This window comes from Martes martes (assembly GCF_963455335.1).
Source record: "Martes martes genome assembly, chromosome: 1".
NCBI classification, from domain to species: domain Eukaryota; kingdom Metazoa; phylum Chordata; class Mammalia; order Carnivora; family Mustelidae; genus Martes; species Martes martes.
This window is the reverse complement of record NC_137888.1, coordinates 50,961,470-50,981,190: the sequence shown is the minus strand read 5'-3', so window position 1 is coordinate 50,981,190 and position 19,721 is coordinate 50,961,470.

Genomic DNA, 19,721 nt, shown 5'->3' with positions numbered 1-19,721 from the left:
ATTCTGAATGACAGTCTTGCTGTCAAGTATTCTTGACTGAATATTTTTCTCATTTAGCACACTGAGTCTATCATGCCACTCTCTTATAGTCTGTCAAGTTTCTGTGGAGAGATCTGTTAACCTTATGCATTTTCCTTTGTAAGTTAGAGACTTCTATTGTCTTTTTGCTATTAGGATACTTTTTTTTTTTCTTTTTAACTCTATGTTTTACAAATTTTACTACAATATGTTTTGGTGTTGGCCTACTTTTGTTGATTTTGATGTATTTCTCTGTGCCTCCAGGATTAGGATGTCTGTTTACTTCCCCAGATTAGGCTAGATATAATACATGAATTCTATAAAGTTGAAGGATACAAAATAAACCTACAGAAATCTGTGGCATTTCTATACACCAAACATGAAATAGCAGAAAAGAAATCAAGAAATCGATCCTATACACCAAACATGAAATAGCAGAAAAAGAAATCAAGAAATCGATCCCACTTATAATTGCACCAAAAACCATAAGATACCTGGGAATAAACCTAACCAAGGAGGGAAAAGATCTATACTCTGAAAACTATAGAGCACTTATAGAAGAAATTGAAGAGGAAACAGAGAAATGGAAAAATATCCCATGCTCATGGATTGGAAAAACAAAGATTATTAAAATGTCTATACTACCCAAAGCCATCTCCACATTTAATGCAATCCCTATCAAAATACAACCAGCATTTTTCACAAAGCTAGAACCAACAATGCTAAAATTTGCATAGATCCATGAGACCCGGATAGCCAAAGCAATCTTGAAAAAGAAAAGCAAAGCTGGAGACATCACAATTCCAGACTTCAAGCTATATTACAAACCTATAGTCATTAAGACAGTATGGTACTGACACAAAAACAGACATACAGATCAATGGAACAGAACAGAAAACCCAGAAATGGACCACAACTATATTGTCAAGTATTCTTCAACAAAGCAGGAAAGAATACCCAATGGAAAAAATAAAATGTCTTCAACAAATGATGTTGGGAAAACTGGACAGCAGCATGCAGAGGATTGAAACTCAACCAAGACTAAAATGCGAGACAGGAAACCATCAAAATCCCAGAGGAGAATACAGGCAGCAACCTCTTGGACATTGGCCACAGCACCTTCTAAACTAGATATGTCACTGGAGGCAAGGGAAGCAAAGGCAAAAGTGAACTGTTGGGACTTCATCAAGAATAGAAACTTCTGCACAACAAAGGGCTCAATCAACAAAACTAGAAGTCAACCTCCAGGGTAGGAGAAGACATTTGCAAATGACTAGCCCCTGATAAGGGGCTAGTATCCAAAATCTATAAAGAACCTATCAGACTCAACACCTAAGAAACAATTAATCCTGTTAAAAAATGGGCAGAAGACCTGCATAGACATTTCTCCAAAGAAGACCTCCAGATGGTTGACGGGCACATGAAAAGATGTTCAATATCACTCATCAGCAGGGAGATACAAATCAAAACCACAATGAGAAACCACCTCACACCTGTCAGAACAGCTAAAATTAACAACACAGGAAACAACAGATGTTGATGAGCATGAGGAGAAAGGGGGACCCTCTTACACCATTGGTGGGAATACCAACTGGTGCAGCCACTGTGCAAAACAGTATGGAAGTGTCTCAAAAAGTTAAAGATAGAACTACCCGATGACCTAGCAGTCTGCTAGGTATTTACCCAAAGGATAAAAAAATACTGATTTGAAGAGACACATGCACCCTAATGTTTATAGCAGTACTATCAAAATCAATAAATTATGAGATGAACCCAAATGCACATTGATTTATGAGAAAATAAAGATGATTTAGTATGTGTAAACACACACACACACACACAGAGAGAGAAAGAGAGAGAGGGAGAGCAATATTAATCAGCCATCAAAAAGAGTGAAATCTTGCCATTTGCAACAACATGAATAGAGCTAGAGTGTATTATGCTATATGAAATAAGCAGTCAGAGAAAGACAAATGCCATATGATTTCAGTCATATGCAGAAATTAAGAAACAAAGAGGATGAACATGAGGAGGAGAAGGAGAGAGACAAACCATAAAACAGACTCTTAATTATAGAGAACAAACTGAGGATTCCTAGAGGGGAAATGGTTGGAGACACGGGTAAAATGGGTGATAGGTATTAAGGAGGGCACTTGTTGTGATGAGCACTGGGTGTTATATGTAAGTGAGGAATCACTAAATTCTACTCCTGAAACTAATATTTCACTTTATGTTACCTAAGTGGAATTAAAATAAAAACCTGAAACAAACAGACAAAAAACATTTTATTTAAAAGGAAAACCACGGGGCTCCTGGGTGGCTCAGTGGGTTAAAGCCTCTGCCTTCCGCTCAGGTCATGATCCCAGGGTCCTGGGATCGAGCCCCACATTGGGCTCTCTGCTCAGCAGGGAGCCTGCTTCCCCCTCTCTCTCTATCTGCCTCTCTGCCTACTTGTGATCTCTGTCAAATAAATAAATAAAATCTTAAAAAAAAATAAAAGGAAAACCACGATTTTTAAAAGTAAAAATATATGATCCTCATTTAAAAAAAAAGAGATATTTCATGTTCAAATTTTGAGGACATTATACTCTAGGCAGTATTTTCACATTTCTTGGAAATACATAAGCATAGCTTCAGCTAGGAACAACAAATGAATGCTCAGTTTTGGGATTTTCTTGAACTACTTGTATATTTGTAAAACTACTTGTATATTTGCAAAAATATTTTACCAATATTATTAATGTTTCATAAACACAATAGTTGGCCATTAAATTGAGCCAAAAATAAAAGTTACAAAAATTTTATTTAAGATTTTTTAAAATTTATTTATTTGACAGACAGAGATCACAAGTAGGTAGAGAGGCAGGCAGAAAGAGAGAAAAAGAAGTGGGGACGCAGGCTCCCTGCTGAGCCAAGAGCCCAATGAGGGGCTCGAATCCAGAACCCTGGAATCATGACCTGAGCCAAAGTCCGAGGCTTTAACTCACTGAGCCACCCAGGTGCCCAAAGTTACAAAAATTTTAATTTTCAATGCAGTATTTTTTTTTTTCCTCTCTGGAGTGGAATCAGAAGTTTTCATATATCTTGTATTCTCATGCAAAATTCTGAAATATGTGGATTCAATTTATTGTGAATATTGGGATTATATGTAGATTTTAAATGGAAGCTTATGAAACAATTTAATTTCACAACTAAGTGGTCTTATTGCTCCATTCTTAGGCTGTGCATAGATCTTGTAGTGAATGTCTGTTACTTTACTGGGTAAGAAAATTATTTTATTTCTTTTTGTTGCTATCTGGAAAGGAAAATCTTTGACTTTTTCTATCCTATTTTTAAATGAATTCAAATTTAAATGAATTCAAATGTGCTCAAATATACTTATTAAAATCATTTAAAATTATAGAACCATGAGTCTGGTCAATATTTATGTCTGCTGGATTTCCTGAAGATACAATAGGAAATATGATTGCATAAATTAGAAATTTAAATGTTAAATTCATTTAAAGTCTGTTAAAGTAAAAAGAAGACAAAGTTGGTTTGGTTTATCTTTGGCTGTATGAAGAAAATTAAACAACCATTAGACAGTATGCAAGACAGTAAAAATGAGAGTAAGGAAGATATTTTAATTGAAAATGTTAAATTATACTGAGTAATCAAAATCACCCTCTCTGATGATGCTTTTCTCTCAAGTTTATCCAACTGAAACTGAGTTTTGCCACATTAAGGACATAAGTGATCACACTAAACCTCTCTTTCAAACTAGATTGCCAATACAGTAGCTCATAACTAAGTAAAGTGCTTAGAAAACTCTTAGTTAGAAAACCAAGACTCTACTAAAAATAAATAAAATTTTGAAATGTATGTTCATCAAATAATACAATTCCTATTACCACAGCATTAAACTATTCCTTTCCATCAATCTTTTAAAATTATAATCAGAGACCTATGTAAATCACATAAATCAAATTTCATTCCATATGTGATTTATGGTTTCTTTAGATAGAGAGCTATCTTACTGGGTAAATTCATTCACCTGAAATATTCTATAGGGGCTCCATCTACTATAAATGACTATCATCAGACATAATGTTGACCTAAAAAGTCTTATGCTAGAAAAAGTTTGTGGAAACAATCATCAAGTTCTTATTACAACATAATTTGACTTCAATTTCTGCATGTGGAATTACCAACAAAAGTGTGTTTCGATTATATGGTAAAAAGAGAAATGCAGTAAAACAAAATTACAAAATTAAAAGTAAAATTAAGTGTTTTAGAAAACTGTAAAGAATCAATACAGCACATTAGCCAGAACTAGGTGTCATGTTGAGGGATGTTCAGAGTCAGCCAAGAGGAGAGTGATATCTCAATAATATAACTAGATATTATAAGTAATAAAGAAAAAGTTATAGCTAATCAACTAACTCCACAGTGATTAAAATAGATCCATTTAATAGTTTTAACTACTAGAATTTGGGAACACTGGAGCTCTTAACGTACTTTGTAACCAAAATCATCAGAATTATTTATCCACTTACCCTTCTCTTCTCTTTTCCCTATTGGATCCCACATACCTTCACCATCCTCATCCTACTCATTCCTTCCTTTTTGCACAGTTCTCAAGCATGAATAAATTGCTTTACTTATATAAGTATGATTGAACTGAGTTATGCATAATGATATTAAACTTACTAATAGTTTAGTGAAATAAACTTTAATTTTTTATAGATGGGATATAAGAAGGATAAAAAAATTTAAGTTAAGTTATCATGAACAGGCTGCACCTAGAACTCTGTCACTATGAATAAAAACATTTCACACTTACCTGACTGTTGAACTTAATCATAAAATTCAGAATGTTAACTGCCTTTCTTCCTTATCTCTTGACTCCTTCTCTGTAGACTTACAAAGCTATGAACATTATCATTTATGTTTTACCTTCACCTGTATTAAACATTCCTTTTATATACTAGAATTATATACACATGTAATTTAATGTATTTCTAAGAACATAATATTTTAAAGTAAATTTTCTATAGTTTTGAACTGTTTGGGTTATGTCTATGTCTCTATATATAGACATATATCTGATGTTTGAGATTTTTTTAAAAACATTTTTTATTTATTTGATGGACAGAGATAATAAGTAGACAGAGAGAGAGGAGGAAGCAGGTTCCCCACTGAGCAGAGAGCCCAATGCAGGGCTCGATCCCAGGACCCTGGGATCATGACCTGAGCCGAAGGCAGAGGCTTTATCCCACTGAGTCACCCAGGCGCCCCGTGATGTTTTAGATTTTTATGAGAGAATATAAATGTTAATCTATTAGTTGCTTTAAAAATAACAGTAACAAATGGGTAGAGTTTCTTAGAGACTTAAATGAATGAATGAAGAGTTCCTACCTAAATGACTAGAATTTGATTGTTTTTTTTTTTTTTTTTTTTTTTATACAGACTTAGTGAGAAGAACATACCATAGAAAACCTGGTACAAAAGCCAGAAGTAAGACAGAATGAAAATTCAAGAGCTAAAATGCAGTTTTGCCAATAGTTAACATAGTTAATTGTTTTGCCAATATTAACAAAGTTAATAGCTGGCCTCGTCCAAGCCCTATTTTAAAATTAGGGACATTTGAATTAAAAATAATAATTATTATTATTATCAATTTCCATAAGATTTACCTTAGAGGACTAGCCTACAATTTCTCTTTCCAAGCGAATTTTTCACACCCAGACATACACACACACTAATGAAACTAAGAAAGATTGAATGTATGCCACCTATGAGATTTCCATGACCACAGAGGAGTAACAAATCTTATGAATATTTAAGAATACTCCATTTTCAAAGTAAAATTTCCAGTGAGGAAAAGAGAGAAGTTTGTCTAAAGTTCAACCTCACTGCCACTAGTTATTTCACAGGCTTGCAGAAATGATGATGTAATAAATTGCTGCTAAGGAGGAATTTCTAAACCAGAATAATCCTTTTAACAGCATTTACTTGTTTCTAATACTTCAAGAAATTTGCCTTTCTGGGTGTGCAATGAGAAATGTATAGGTAAATGTCAAAGCTAGCATTCAGAGAAATCAAAGCAGAAAAGAAATATGAATTTTTAAAATCTCTAAATTAAAGAGTTAAATAGTTCTAATGAGAACTATTTTATTTTGTTTGATTAATAGTAAATGGTATCTATATAATTGGTTTCCCTTCCAGATCAATTATGTTTTCTTATTTAAAATCAAAATCCTTTTATTTAAATATAAATCTTTTCTGTGCATATACAGTGTTTTAAAATGTGGAGCTTTGAATTTCTTTTAATTTAAAGAAGGATATGTAATGACTACAGAGAATGGGAAATGGGCTGTTGACTAGTTGTTCTTTTTATTTTTGTTGAGGGGAGGTTGATCCAAGCTTGTTACCTATGGGAGGAAAACTAAATTGGATGTGAAAAAATTAGTATTGGAAACTGCTTTCAATAACTTCATCTGAAACCTGAAAGGCTTTCAAATGAAACAAATAAGAATACCTCTGAACACCTATGAGCTACTGAACTATGAACTATGAGCTATGAGCTATGAGCTATGAGCTACTGAACACCAGTGAGCTCCATGACATGAATATTGTGAATAACAGACGACTGAAACTGGTTTTATATACTATCTTTACTGATGTAAGTAGGAATTTGAGCTTTTTTTTTCTAATACAGTATGCCAGTTTTTTAATCCCATTTACACACATGCACAGTTTGTTACTCTCTTCTTAAAACTGAATGCTCTATCTTTAATACACTTTACCAAATATTTCATATTGTATCTGAAATGAGATCATGACATTTCTTCTCTCTGGATTTTTAAGTCTTGTTCAATGTCAGATAGCAATATATTTTGTATCTGTTTGATTCTACTAATAATAAACTATATAACTACATAGCACTCTTACAAGAGATTCTCATAAATAACTGCTGCATACTACACAAATGAATGCATGTTTACATCCCCCAAAAGGAAGTTGATAGATGAAGTAATTGTGTGGCTATAGAGCTGGAATGAAATGTTGTGAATACATTAGCTGAACTTGTAGATTTTTCAGAAAATTAAGATTGAATAGTATACTCCTATTAATGTTATCTGAGCTGCCTTGTGATCATATCTATTGAAAATAAAAATTTAAGTTTGTGTATTTCATAAATATTTTGCCCATAGCACTTGCCTTATTGCATATTTCATAATATTATTAAAATTTCTTAAATATTTGTAAGTCCTATATATTTTTAGATATTCAGCATAACCACACTGCTTTGGAATTAGACCTTTTCTGTGGGAAAGTAGAATTACTTGTTGCTTTGGTTTTGCTTGATTTGGATTGCTGGTTTTCATATATTTTTTTGTTTGTTTGTTTCTTTTCACTATTAACTGGCATATAAAATTCTGGGCTGTCCTTTGCATACTTGAATGATAACACTCCATTGTCTTCTTGCTCACATGGTTTCTGACAAGAAATCTGCTCTAATTTTATTTGTATTCCTCAGTATTTATTGTATCTTTTTTCTATTATTTTAAAAAAAATCTTTGGTCTCTAGGAAGTTCAATATAATTTATTATCATTATATGATAATAAAATCTCTTTGTGGGTATTTCTTTGTTTATATTTAACCTTCATTCTGTATTCTGAGCTTCTTGGACTTGTGGCTTAATGCCTTTTATTTTTCAGAAAATTCTTGACCAACAGCTCTTCAAATATTTACTTCTCCTTGTTATCCCTTTTATCCCAGTCTTCTTGGACTTGTGGCTTAATGCCTTTTATTTTTCAGAAAATTCTTGACCAACAGCTCTTCAAATATTTACTTCTCCTTGTTATCCCTTTTATCCCAGTGTGTATACACACACACACACACACACACACACACACACACATATATATATATATATATATATATATATATATATATATATAATGTTAGAATCTTAACTATCTTCTTAAAGTTCTTGGATGCCCTTTTTTTTTATTTTCAAAGTTTTCTTTGTGTTCAGTTTAAATTTTATCTCCAAGTTCTCTGGAATATCAAGTCTACTGATAATATCATTGAAGATATTCTTCATCTCTGTTACCATTACTTTGTAAAAACTTCTAACATGTCATTTTAGTTGTTACTTACAGTTTCCATTACTTTTCAGATATTCTTCATGTTTTTGTGTATTGTCCATTCTTTCCAGTATAACCTGTGTCATATTAATCATACCTATTTTAAATTCCCTGTCTGAGATTTCTAACATCTTGGGCATATATGAATCTCTTCTATCCCTTGTATTATTTTATACAGTATATGTTGCATAGTATTTGGATGAAACAGATTAAGAAAGATGGAACTAATGTTTATGCCTCAAAATGAATGTGCTAATATTTTAAAATTTTATTTAATTTTTTTCAGTATTCCAAAATTCATTGTTTATGCACCACACCCAGTGCTTCATGCAATATGTGCCCTCCTTAATACCCACCACCAGGCTCACCCAACCTCCCCCATCCCTCCCCTCCAAAACCTCAGTTTATTTCTCAGAGACCACAGGCCCTCATGGTTTTTCTCCCCCTATGAGGGCCTGATCAGGATGGCATTGAAAGTATAGATCGCTCTAGGCAGTATAAACATTTTAATAATATTTATTCTTCTGATCCATGACCATGGAATGCTCTTCCATCTTTTAGTGTCTTTCTTCAATTTCTTTCATGAGTGTTCTGTAGTCCCTGAGTCCAGATCCTTTATCTCTTTGGTTAGGTTTATTCCCAGGTATCTTATGTTTCTTGGTGTTAGAGTAAATGGAATTGATTCTCTAATTTCCCTTTCTATATTTTCATTGTTAGTATATAAGAAAGCAGCTGATTTCTGTACATTGATTTTGTATCCTGCCACATTACTGAATTGCTGTATGAGTTCTAGTAGTTTGGGGGTGGAGTCTTTTGGGTTTTCCATATAAAATATCATGTCATCTGCAAAGAGAGAGAGTTTGACTTTTTCTTTGCTGGTTTAAATACCTTTCATTTCTTTTTGTTGTCTGATTGCTGTTGCTAGGACTTCTAGTACTATGTTGAACAGCAGTCCCGAGAGTGGACTTCCTTGTCGTTTTCCTGATCTCAAAGGCAAGGCTGTCGCTTTTCCCCATTGAGGATGATTATTGCTGTGGGTTTCTCTTAGATAGATTTTATGAAGTTGAGGAATGTTCCCTCTATCCCCATACTTTGAAGAGTTTTAATCAGGAATGGATTCTGTATTTTGTCAAGTGCTTTTTTGGCATCAATTGAGAGGACCATGTTGTTTTTCTCTCTTCTCTTATTGATTTGTTCTATCATATTGATTGATTTGAGAATGTTGAGCCACCCTTGCCTCCCATGGATATATCCCATCTGGTCATGGTGGATTATCTTTTTAATGTACTGTGGAATCCCATTAGCTAGGATCTTGTTGAGAATCTTGGCATCCATATTCATCAGGGCTATTGGTCTGAAATTCTCCTTTTTGGTGGGGTCTTTTCCTGGTTTGGGGATCAGGGTAATGCTGGCTTCACAGAAAGAGTCTGGAAATTTTCCCTCTGTTTCTATTATTTATTTATTTATTTATTTATTTATTGAAACACTTTCAGGAACAGGTATTATTTCTTCTTTGAATGTTTGGTAGAATTCTCCAGGGAGTCTGTCAGATCCTAGGCTCTTGTTTTTTGGGAGGTTTTTGATCACTGCTTCCATCTTGTTACTAGATATTGGTCTATTCAGGTTGTTAGTTTCTTCCTGATTCAGTTTTCGAAGTTTATAGGTTTCCAGGAATGCATCCATTTCTTCTAGGTTACTTAACTTATTGGCATATAACTGTTGATGATAATTTGTGATGATTGTTTCTATTTCCTTGGTGTTAGTCATGATATCTCCCTTTTCATTCATAATTTTATTAAGTTGAGTCTTCTCTCTTTTGTTTTTGATTAGTTTGGCCAGTGATTTATCAATCTTATTGATTCTTTCAAAAAAAAAAAAACAGCTTCTAGTTTCATTAATGTGTTCTACTGTATCTCTAGTTTCTATCTCATTGATTTCTGCTCTAACCCTGATCATTTCCCTTGTATGTGGCATTGGCTTAATTTGTTGTTGATTCTCCAGTTCTTTAAGGTGTAAAGAGAGCTGGTGTATTTCAACTTTTTTGAGTGGTGCTTGGATGACTATGTATTTCCCCCTTAGGACTGCCTTTGCCATATCTCATAGGTTTTGGACCAATGTGTTTTCATTCTCATTGTTTTCCATGAATTATTTAAGTCCTTTTTTGATTTCCTGGTTGATCCAAACATTCTTAAGCAGGGTGGTCTTTAGCTTGCAAATGTTTGAATTCCTTCTGAACTTTTTCTTTTGGTTGAGTTCCAGTTTCAAAGCATTGTGGTCTGAGAATGTGCAGAGAATAATCTTAATGTTTTGGTCTCAGTTGAGTCCTGATTTGTGAGCCTGTATGTGGTCTATTCTGGAGAAAGTTCCATGTGCACTTGAGAAGAATGAGTATTTTGTTGTTTCCAGGTGGAATGTTCTGTATATATCTATAAGGTCCACCTGGTCCAATGTGTCATTCAATGCTCGTTTCTTTATTGATTTTCTGCTTGGATCATCTGTCTATTACTGAGAGTGGCATGTTAATATCCCCTACTATTAATGTATTCATATCAATATGACTCTTTATCTTGATTAACAGTTGTCTTATGTAGTTGGTTCCTCCCATATTGGGGCATAAACATTTACAATTTTTAGATCTTCTTGGTGGATAGAGCTTTTAAGAATGATGTAGTGTCCTTCTTTATCTCTGGTTGCAGTCTTTAGTTTAAAATCTAATTTATCTGATATGAGAATTGCTACCTCAGCTTTCTTTTGAGGCCCATTGGCATGAAAGATACTTCTACATCCCTTCACTTTCAGTCTGGATGTATCTTTTGGTTCCAAATGGGTCTCTTGTAGACAACATATGGATGGGTCCTGTCGTTTTTTGTTTTTGTTTTTTGTTTTTTTAAGATTTTATTTATTTATTTGATGGACAAGGATCACAAGTAAGCTGAGAGGCAGGCAGAGAGGGTGGCGAGAAGCAGGCTCCCTGCTGAGCAGAAAGCCTGATGTGGGGCTTGATTCCAGGACTTTGAGATCATGACCTGAGCCAAAGGCAGAGGCTTTAACCCACTGAGCCACCCAAGCACCCTGGATCCTGTCGGTTTATCCAATCTGCAACCCTGTGCCATTTTTAGGAGCATTTAGGCCATTCATGTTGAGAGTGATTAGTGAAAGATACATTTTTATTGACATCATATTGCCTGTGAAGTCCTTGTTTCAAGATTATCTCTGTAAATTTCTGTTCTATGTCCCTCTTAGGTTCTTTCTTCTTTTGTAGGAACCCTGCCTAATATTTCTTGTAGTGCCGGGGTGCCTGGGTGGCTCAGTGGGTTAAAGCCACTGCCTTTGGCTCAGGTCATGATCCCAGCATCCTGGGATCGAGCCCCGCATCGGGCTCTCTGCTCAGCAGGGAGCCTGCTTCCTCCCTTCTCTCTCTGCCTGCCTCTCTGCCTACTTGTGATCTGTCTGTTAAATAAATAAATGAAATCTTAAAAAAAAAATATTTCTTATAGTGCCGCCTTGGTGGTCACTTACTCTTTTAATCCTTGCTGCTTTTGGAAGCTCTTCATCTTTCCATCCATTTTGAATGTCAGCCTTGCTGGATAAAGTATTCTTGGCTGCATGTTCTTTTCATTTAGTGCCCTGAGTATGTCTTACCAGCCCTTTCTGGTTTGCCAGTTTTCTGTAGACAGGTCTGACATTATTCTGATGGACCTTCCTCTATACATAAGGAATTCCTCCCCCTGAATGCTCTCAGAAGCTCTTAACTAAAGTTATGATTTGTCGGGACACCTGGATGGCTCAGTGGGTTAAAGCCTCTGCCTTCAGCTCAGGTCATGATCCCAGGGTCCTGGGATCGAGCCCCGCATTGGGGGTCTCTGCTCAGTAGGGAGCCTGCTTCCCCCTCTCTCTCTGCCTGCCTCTCTGCCTACTTGTGATCTCTGTCTGTCAAATAGATAAATAAACTCTTAAAAAACAAAACAAAAAAAATTATGATTTGTCATTCTCACAATCAAGTACCTCGAGGTCTTTCTAGATTCGTTGCTCTTGTGGGGTGTTCTATCTGCCGCTAGGACATGAACGCTGGTTCTGTTCACCAGATTGGGAAAATTTTTCATCCAGAATTTTTTCAACTATATCTTCTAGTCTTCTCTCTTTCTCCACCCCCTCAGGGATCCCAATAATTCTGACTATAGTATGTTTCATGTGTCATTTATTTCCCTAATTCTGTCTTCTTGGGTTCTAAACTGTTTCTTCCATTCCTCCTCTTCATCATTTTTCTCTATCAGTTTGTCCTTTAGATCACTAATTCAATCTCCTGCCTCAGTTACCCTAGCTGTTAGAGTATTTAGAGTAGATTGGATCTCATTGGTAGAATTTTTAACTTCTTCCTGGGCTGTTTTCACTTCTGCCCTTAGAGAGTCCATGTTGTCACTAATGGTTTTCTCCAACCTGGTCATTGTCTGGATGATTGTTACTCTGAATTCCCTTTCAAACATACTGTTTATGTCCATATATAATAGTTCTGATGGAGAGGGCATAGTCTCTGAATTTTGCCTCTGTTGGGTGTTCCTCGTCCTAATCATTTTGGTAAGAGGTGGTTGAGGGGATGTATAGCTCAATGTATCAAACGTGATCCAGGCAAGGTGAACCCTGGAATGCTTCTGAGCAGTTGGAAGTCACCACCAAAAAGAAAGAAAAAAGAATAGAAGAGAGAAAGAGAGAGGGAGAGAAAAAAAGAGAAGATCTAGCCAGAATGAGCCCCGAAAGTATCATTTATAAGGTATATAACTAAAACTGACAAACAAAAAGATCCACAATAGTAAATGACAAAAAAAAAAAAAAGAACCCAGCCAAAATGAACCCCAAAGATTTATATAATACCAGAACAAAAACGAATACACAGAAACACTGACAGAAGAAAAAGATGGGAGGATAGTTATAAATCCTTGATGTGGGTGAGGAAGGTTATTTTGATTCTTCCTGGGTGTATCTTGATATATTTGTTAAAGGACTCAAGTTTCTAGAGATAAAGGGAGATTAAAATTGGTTTATATATAGGGGTAGTGTTGATTAGGGAAAGAGGATTACCTTGAAGCTTTTGTCTATATGTATATTAAAAAATAGAAAAGAAAAAGAAAAACTGAGGTATATGTATGAGAAAAGTTCAAGTTAAAAGGTTTTTATGGAATATGTTGTATTAAACCTCTAGTTGTAATGCTAAGTAGGTTAAAAAAATTTAAAAGAACAAGAATAGTGAGAACAAATTAAAAATAAAAGTTGTTTTTATGAAACATACAGGTTTAGAGCAATACTGGGAGCTTAATATATTGCTTTCCCCTGATATTGGGGTTTTGCTGTTTTATGGGGACCCTTTGGTAATTGTCCTCTAGTTCTTTTGGCTGCCTTTCTGGGGGAGGGTCCTGCTGCATTGTTTTTCAGTCAGTCTTGCTTGGGTTGAGTCCTCCTGCTCTCTATCAAGGGGCTGGGCACTGTGGAAACAGGCTTTTGTTCTCTGGAGGTTTTTGTTCTTTGTTGGCTTTTTGTGGCTTCTCAAAGGTTTAGTAGAAAGCAAACTGCACCCAGACCTCTGTCTCAGAGAGAAACCTCAGCCTGCTCCCCTCTGGGTGGTCCAGAACACACAGACGCCCCCTCTGCAAAATCTGCTGAGTCCCTGAGACGTGCAACCTCCCACAGGCAGTGCACATCCCCAGGTATGCCTCAGGGATCACCTGAAGCACCCGCTTATCTCTGCACCTCTGTGTCACTAAAACCGCAAGCAATATTGGTCCAGAGAGCCCACTTCTGATGGTTGCCTTTGGTGGGACTGCTGTCTGGGGTCCAGACCTCATGATTGCAGAGGTTGCCATCAAGGGATCTGGACCAGAGATTGTGCTGAGTTCCTTCGGGCCTGAGCTAATAGCATGAGAACCTCAGCAGGTCTGAGAGACCGCTGGCTAGTACCTGTATGGAGCTTTCTCAGGCACAAGTGGGGAGTGAGTGGGTCAGACCCCGGTCATGCAGTGCATGCAGAGCGCAAAAGGCTGTAGCTCTAGAGAGTACAGGCTGGCGCCAACACCAGACTCCCTCATGCAGGGGTGGGAGTGTGCCCAGCTGAGCGGTAGTGCAAGCTGTGCAATCCTAGGGGCTCAGGGACCAGGAACTGGAGGCTCTGCTGTACTCTCTCTGGCATGGGTGGTCACCAGCAGTGGCTCTCCTGGTTCCCTGGGCTTAAGTCCATGCCTGTGATCACCCAATTCTACCAGTTTCCCCTTAAGATCTTTTGCTCTTTTTGAGTGCTTTTAACCAGTCTCCAAGTTAATGCTGGTCCCCAATCACAGGGCACTTTCTTATTGGGGTATTATTTTCCAATGAGTCGCTTCTGGTGGCCCCCTCATCCTTCTGTTTTTCCTGATATCAGTCCAAGAGTTTCCACTCTGCTTTACCTCTCCACTGGTGTCTTCTGCCCTTGTAGAGATCCAGAAGTATATAATCCTACATCTCAGGCTGATTTCATGGGCGTTCAGAGTGTTCTGATAGATAATTAGATCACTTTAGGGGACTGGTTGAAATATGGTCTCCTACTTCTCTGCCATCTTTGAACATACTTATTTTCCCCAGCTTTATTAGGGTATGAGTAACAAATAAATATTGCATATGTCTAAGGTGTATACCAACATGTGTTTATATACATATACATTGTGAAATGATTCCTCAAATCAAACTGATCAAGCTATCTATCACACACATATTTACCATGTGTGTGCATGCACACATGCCAGTGTGTGTGTTGAGAACAGTTAAGATATGCTCTTTCAGCAAATATTAAGTATACAATACTTTATTATCAACTGTAGTTACCATGCTATGCATTAGATCATCAGAACTAATTATGGGCATGCTTCCGTTGCTAGAACTTTACTGTTTTAAGTCCTTGTGGAGATAGGAGTCAAGCTGTGTTTGTGTTTTATTGTTGTTATTATTAAAATCATTACACTACTGTCTTCAAATTCCTCAAGTGTTGTCCATGCATATTGTGGGGCTGGGCTAATGAAGATTTTTGCTCAACATTTCTATTCTTCTTTCAGCTTTATTTCATTCTGGTGATTTCATTCCTTAAAGAGATTACTTCTCCAGCATGGTGTCCTTGCCCCCAGGGATAAAATGATATTTATTACTGCTACTTGTCAGTCTGCAGATGGATGCAGTGGTGACATTCTCTGTTATCCTCTTTCAATTTCAGATAGGCTGTGTTTGTGTTCCTGGGTCTCAAATTTGAGGCTTTCTTAGTAACTCTGCCCCTCCTCTGTATGAACTGAATCTCTATGGTCTGGGATCATGGTAGTTTCTGTCCCTCTCTTATATGTAGCAGGGTTTTTTTTCATTTTTTGTTTTTTGTTTTTTTCCTATTTTACTCCACCTGCAGTGGGTATTTTTTCCAGCTTAATGGCTGTTTGCCATGGGAGAGCTAGTCCACTATTATTATTCTGCCATAAGCAGTAAAGTCACAGTCCAAGTGAGTCAAGCAACATTTGAGCATATAGATATATTACCTTCTTTGAGCAGACCTGCAGATGGGTATGTGTATATGTATTTAGATCCAAAAAAATTCATCACATCAAAAATCGCATGGTAAGAATGGTTAAAATAAAGAATAAATAAAAACTATGGAAAGTATGCCAAGGTTGTAAAGTTTAGTGCATGTAAATATTTGCATGGGGTTTGGGCTGCTTTCTCATTCCATGGTATAAACTATGAGGAAAATGACTTTTATTAAATTTTTATTATATTCAAGTTACCATAAGAAGTGATTTACATAACTATTCATTTAATATTCTTTAAAAAATGTTGGATTTTTCCCTAAATCATGTAATAGCATAGTATTTTTAGACCTGGTCATATGAATCTGCACTAATGGTTGAATCATCTATTCCTTGAGGCTAGTAAAGAGCTAGCCAGCTGTCCTTTATCACTGAAGTCATTGCAAGAAATCTGTTACATCTTGGTGTTCTGTTAACTTTCACCCTTGGTTATTTCCCTTGTGAAGGTGGGGAAATATGCTCTTTTAATCCTTCCTAGGGATTCATGTTTTATGGGTATTTGATCTATCTTGTAGATCTTAGAACTATTTTTAAAAGATCAGTTTCTCTGCTGAAACATTGTACTGCAAAGTGGATTGTTCTTTAGATAGAAAAATCAGGGTAGAGAATAAGTAGACATTTGTCCCTCTTAATCAAGGCAAGATTAATGTAACCCAATTTGTGGTCTGTTTTCATAGTATGTTAATCTCCACTCTGTTTTCAGTGATAAAACTTGAATTAATTCTGCATATTTTATAGATATGTTTGAAATCTCTTTATGTTTAGCTATGAATTTTTATGCTTTGATACTACATTTAGTTTCTCATTATTTATGACTAACAAATTTTAAGAATTATAGAGAAAAAAAGCTGATTGGAACCTCTAAAAACAGATATTCTGTATTCAAGTTTTAAAGTCAGATCTTATCCCATATATGCTTCACTGAAAATGTGGGACTATAGTACATTGAAATGCTCTAAAAACACAGCTTAACATACCCTTCTAGGCCATAAGAGTCATTTTGAAGTAGAGATATATTTATTTTTAATATTTCAATTTGAAGTAACATGTGTTAGTAAAGTGATTTAGGAGGCTACCTTAGTTGGAAAGGTTACTGTGGTTCTTTTTGATTGATTCAAATTATAATGATGCATAGCATTTAGCAGATGGCCCACCAGTATACTGCTATTTTTTAACTGATACCCCAATTTATGTTACAGTTCGTGGAAATGTACTTGTTGACCTATTTTTACCATTCCTTAGAAGAAATAAAATATGTTAATGTTCAGCTGGCTATATAAATAGATTTTACTCTCTCACATTTCATACTTACTTTGGTTTTTACATGACATCTTTCACAAAAATACTTCAAAATTCAGTAAGGAACATCTAAGTTGAGTATATTAGTTAAGACTCTGATGTAAGAATTAGTAAGAATAGATCACATGTCCAAGTACAGATATTTTTACTGTTTCTGTATCTTTACAAATCGTTAATAAATAAAGTTTGAATCAATTGTGATTTCAGAATCAATTAAGAATAAAAAAGTAAGCCTGAATATTTTCTCAAATTATATATTATAAATACGTTAACCACCTTGAATGTGAAGTAAGAAGGAGAGAAGTTTAAGCCAAAGACACGCAGGGAGTTCTTTTGTTTTGAGGATGAAAAGGAGCATTTTGTTTTTCTCTTGACTTTATTTGGAAAGATATTTTAATATACTAGTATTTATTAGTTTCAAGTTGGAGAGATCAGGTCTTAGAAATAAAAAATATCCAATGGAAGAAGCAAGATCTAGGACAAAAAGGTGGTGAAGATGAAGATGACAAAACTTACCACTCAATCAAGTGTGTCCAGATTTTTACAAAGGTTGCCTTCTAAGGGTTATTTGTATAGGTATATCAGGGAGACCATTTTCTGTTCCCCAAATAATTTCTTTGTGGTAATTGTAAGTTAATTTATTCATTCATTCATCATTCATTTATTTCACAAATACTAATAATGAAACATTCATTTGATTCAAAACAAATGAAACAGAATGATGAGATCTGTTTTTCTTTCCTCATTCTCATAAACATCTCACAAATATCTCATAAACATCTCTTCCTCCAGGATCCCACAATATAGATATTTTAGTAAATACATCTCTAGGCAGGAGAATATGCCAAACAAAAATCTTATATCCATTTCATTCCTTCACATGTGTCCCATTATGGAAGGTAAGAGCTATATAGCAATATAGCAAGTTAGAAAGATGACATGAAGAAAAGTAACGTTCAAAGAGCTGAATTGTTTATGCGGACATGGAGAGTATGTATACTGCATACTTGGTTAATTTTTAAAGGAAGGTATGAAGAAGAAAAATGATCTTTCATGGCTTAAGGCAACAACTTTGAAAATGCAGTGCTGGAAATATTTTTCACCTCTCTGTTTCCAATTGATGGAGGTCCTCTGAATGCTCAGTGAAAATATGTTGAGGAAATCTAGGTGGGAGAGGCAGACACATTCTCCCTTCCCTGACCCAGTAACTGGATCCCAAACAAGAAGACTGATTTCAGCTGGAAGGTTGTGCTGCTATCCTGGGGAATATTTAATGTATTTCTGGAAGCAGCAAAGGAAGACCATTTGGTCCTTTCAAAGTCCTCTGTGCCAGCAAACCTAGATAAATTTAAGTATGGTTTCTGCTTACAAAACTGATTCTGAGATGACCACAGCAGATAAATCCTGTATAGTCAGAACATTTAACAGAGAAACAGCTCATTTCTAGGGTTCAGACCTCATGTAATTATTTGCTGTTTTCAGGGACATGCACAGCAAGAACCCAAGATCAAATGCACACAGTTCCTTTGTTGACATCATAGTAAGAAATTTCCTCTGAACCTGTCATCTTGAAAAGGATATAGAAGAGTAAGAACCTTGAATCTGAGTATTTACCCTAAATAGGATGAGGTTTTAAACTTCAGTAATTGAAATATATGAACAACTTAAGTATTAAATAGTGTTCAGTGGTAATTTAAAATCATTTAAAATTTTCTTACAGATATATTTCTACACATATAAGTTTGCTACTATACATTTTATGCCTGCTGCATCTTTTTTTTTTTTTTTTTTTTTTTAGTATGACCACTAAGGTGAATTCTGAAGTAAGAAAAGAATAAAAAATCATACTATATGAATCAGCTAGAACTGCTGTAAAAAAAGAGTCACAGACTGGATGTCTTAAAGGACAAAAATCTATTTTCTCATAGCTCTAAAATTCTGAACTCCAGGACCAAGGCAGGTTTGGTTTCTTCTGAGACTTGTCTCCATAGCTTGCAGATGCCCACTTTCTTGCTGTGTCATCAGGTAGACTTTCCTCTGTATGTATGTGCCTCTGGTATCTCTTCATTTTCTTTTCTTTTTTTTTTTTTAAAGATTTTATTTATTTATTTGACAGACAGATCACAGGTAGGCATAGAGGCAGGCAGAGAGAGAAGGGAGGAAGCAGGCTCCCCGGCGAGCAGAGAGCCCGATGCCGGGCTTGATCCCAGGACGCTGGGATCATGACCTGAGCCGAAGACAGCGACCTTAACCCACTGAGCCACCCAGGCGCCCCATCTCTTCATTTTCTTGTAAGAACAGGGTTCTAATGAGTCTGGGTCCACCCTTATGAAATTATTTAATCCTAAGGCCTCCTTAAAGGTCCGGTCTCCAAAGGAAGTCAAATTGGGAGACAGGGATTCAGCATAAGAATTTGATATGGAAGGGGAGGTTTGTTTGTTTGTTTGTTTATCTTGGGGGGAGTATAACTCAATCCACAACACATTTATCTCAAGCTGTTCCAAAAAATAGAGATAGAAAGAAAACTTCCAAACTTATTCTATGAGGCCAGCATTACCTTGATTTCAAAACCACCCAAAGACTGCACTAAAAAAGAGGATTACTAGCCAGGATCCTTAATGACTGTAAATGCAAAATTTCTCTGCAAAATACTAGCAAATTGAATCCAACAGTACATCAAAA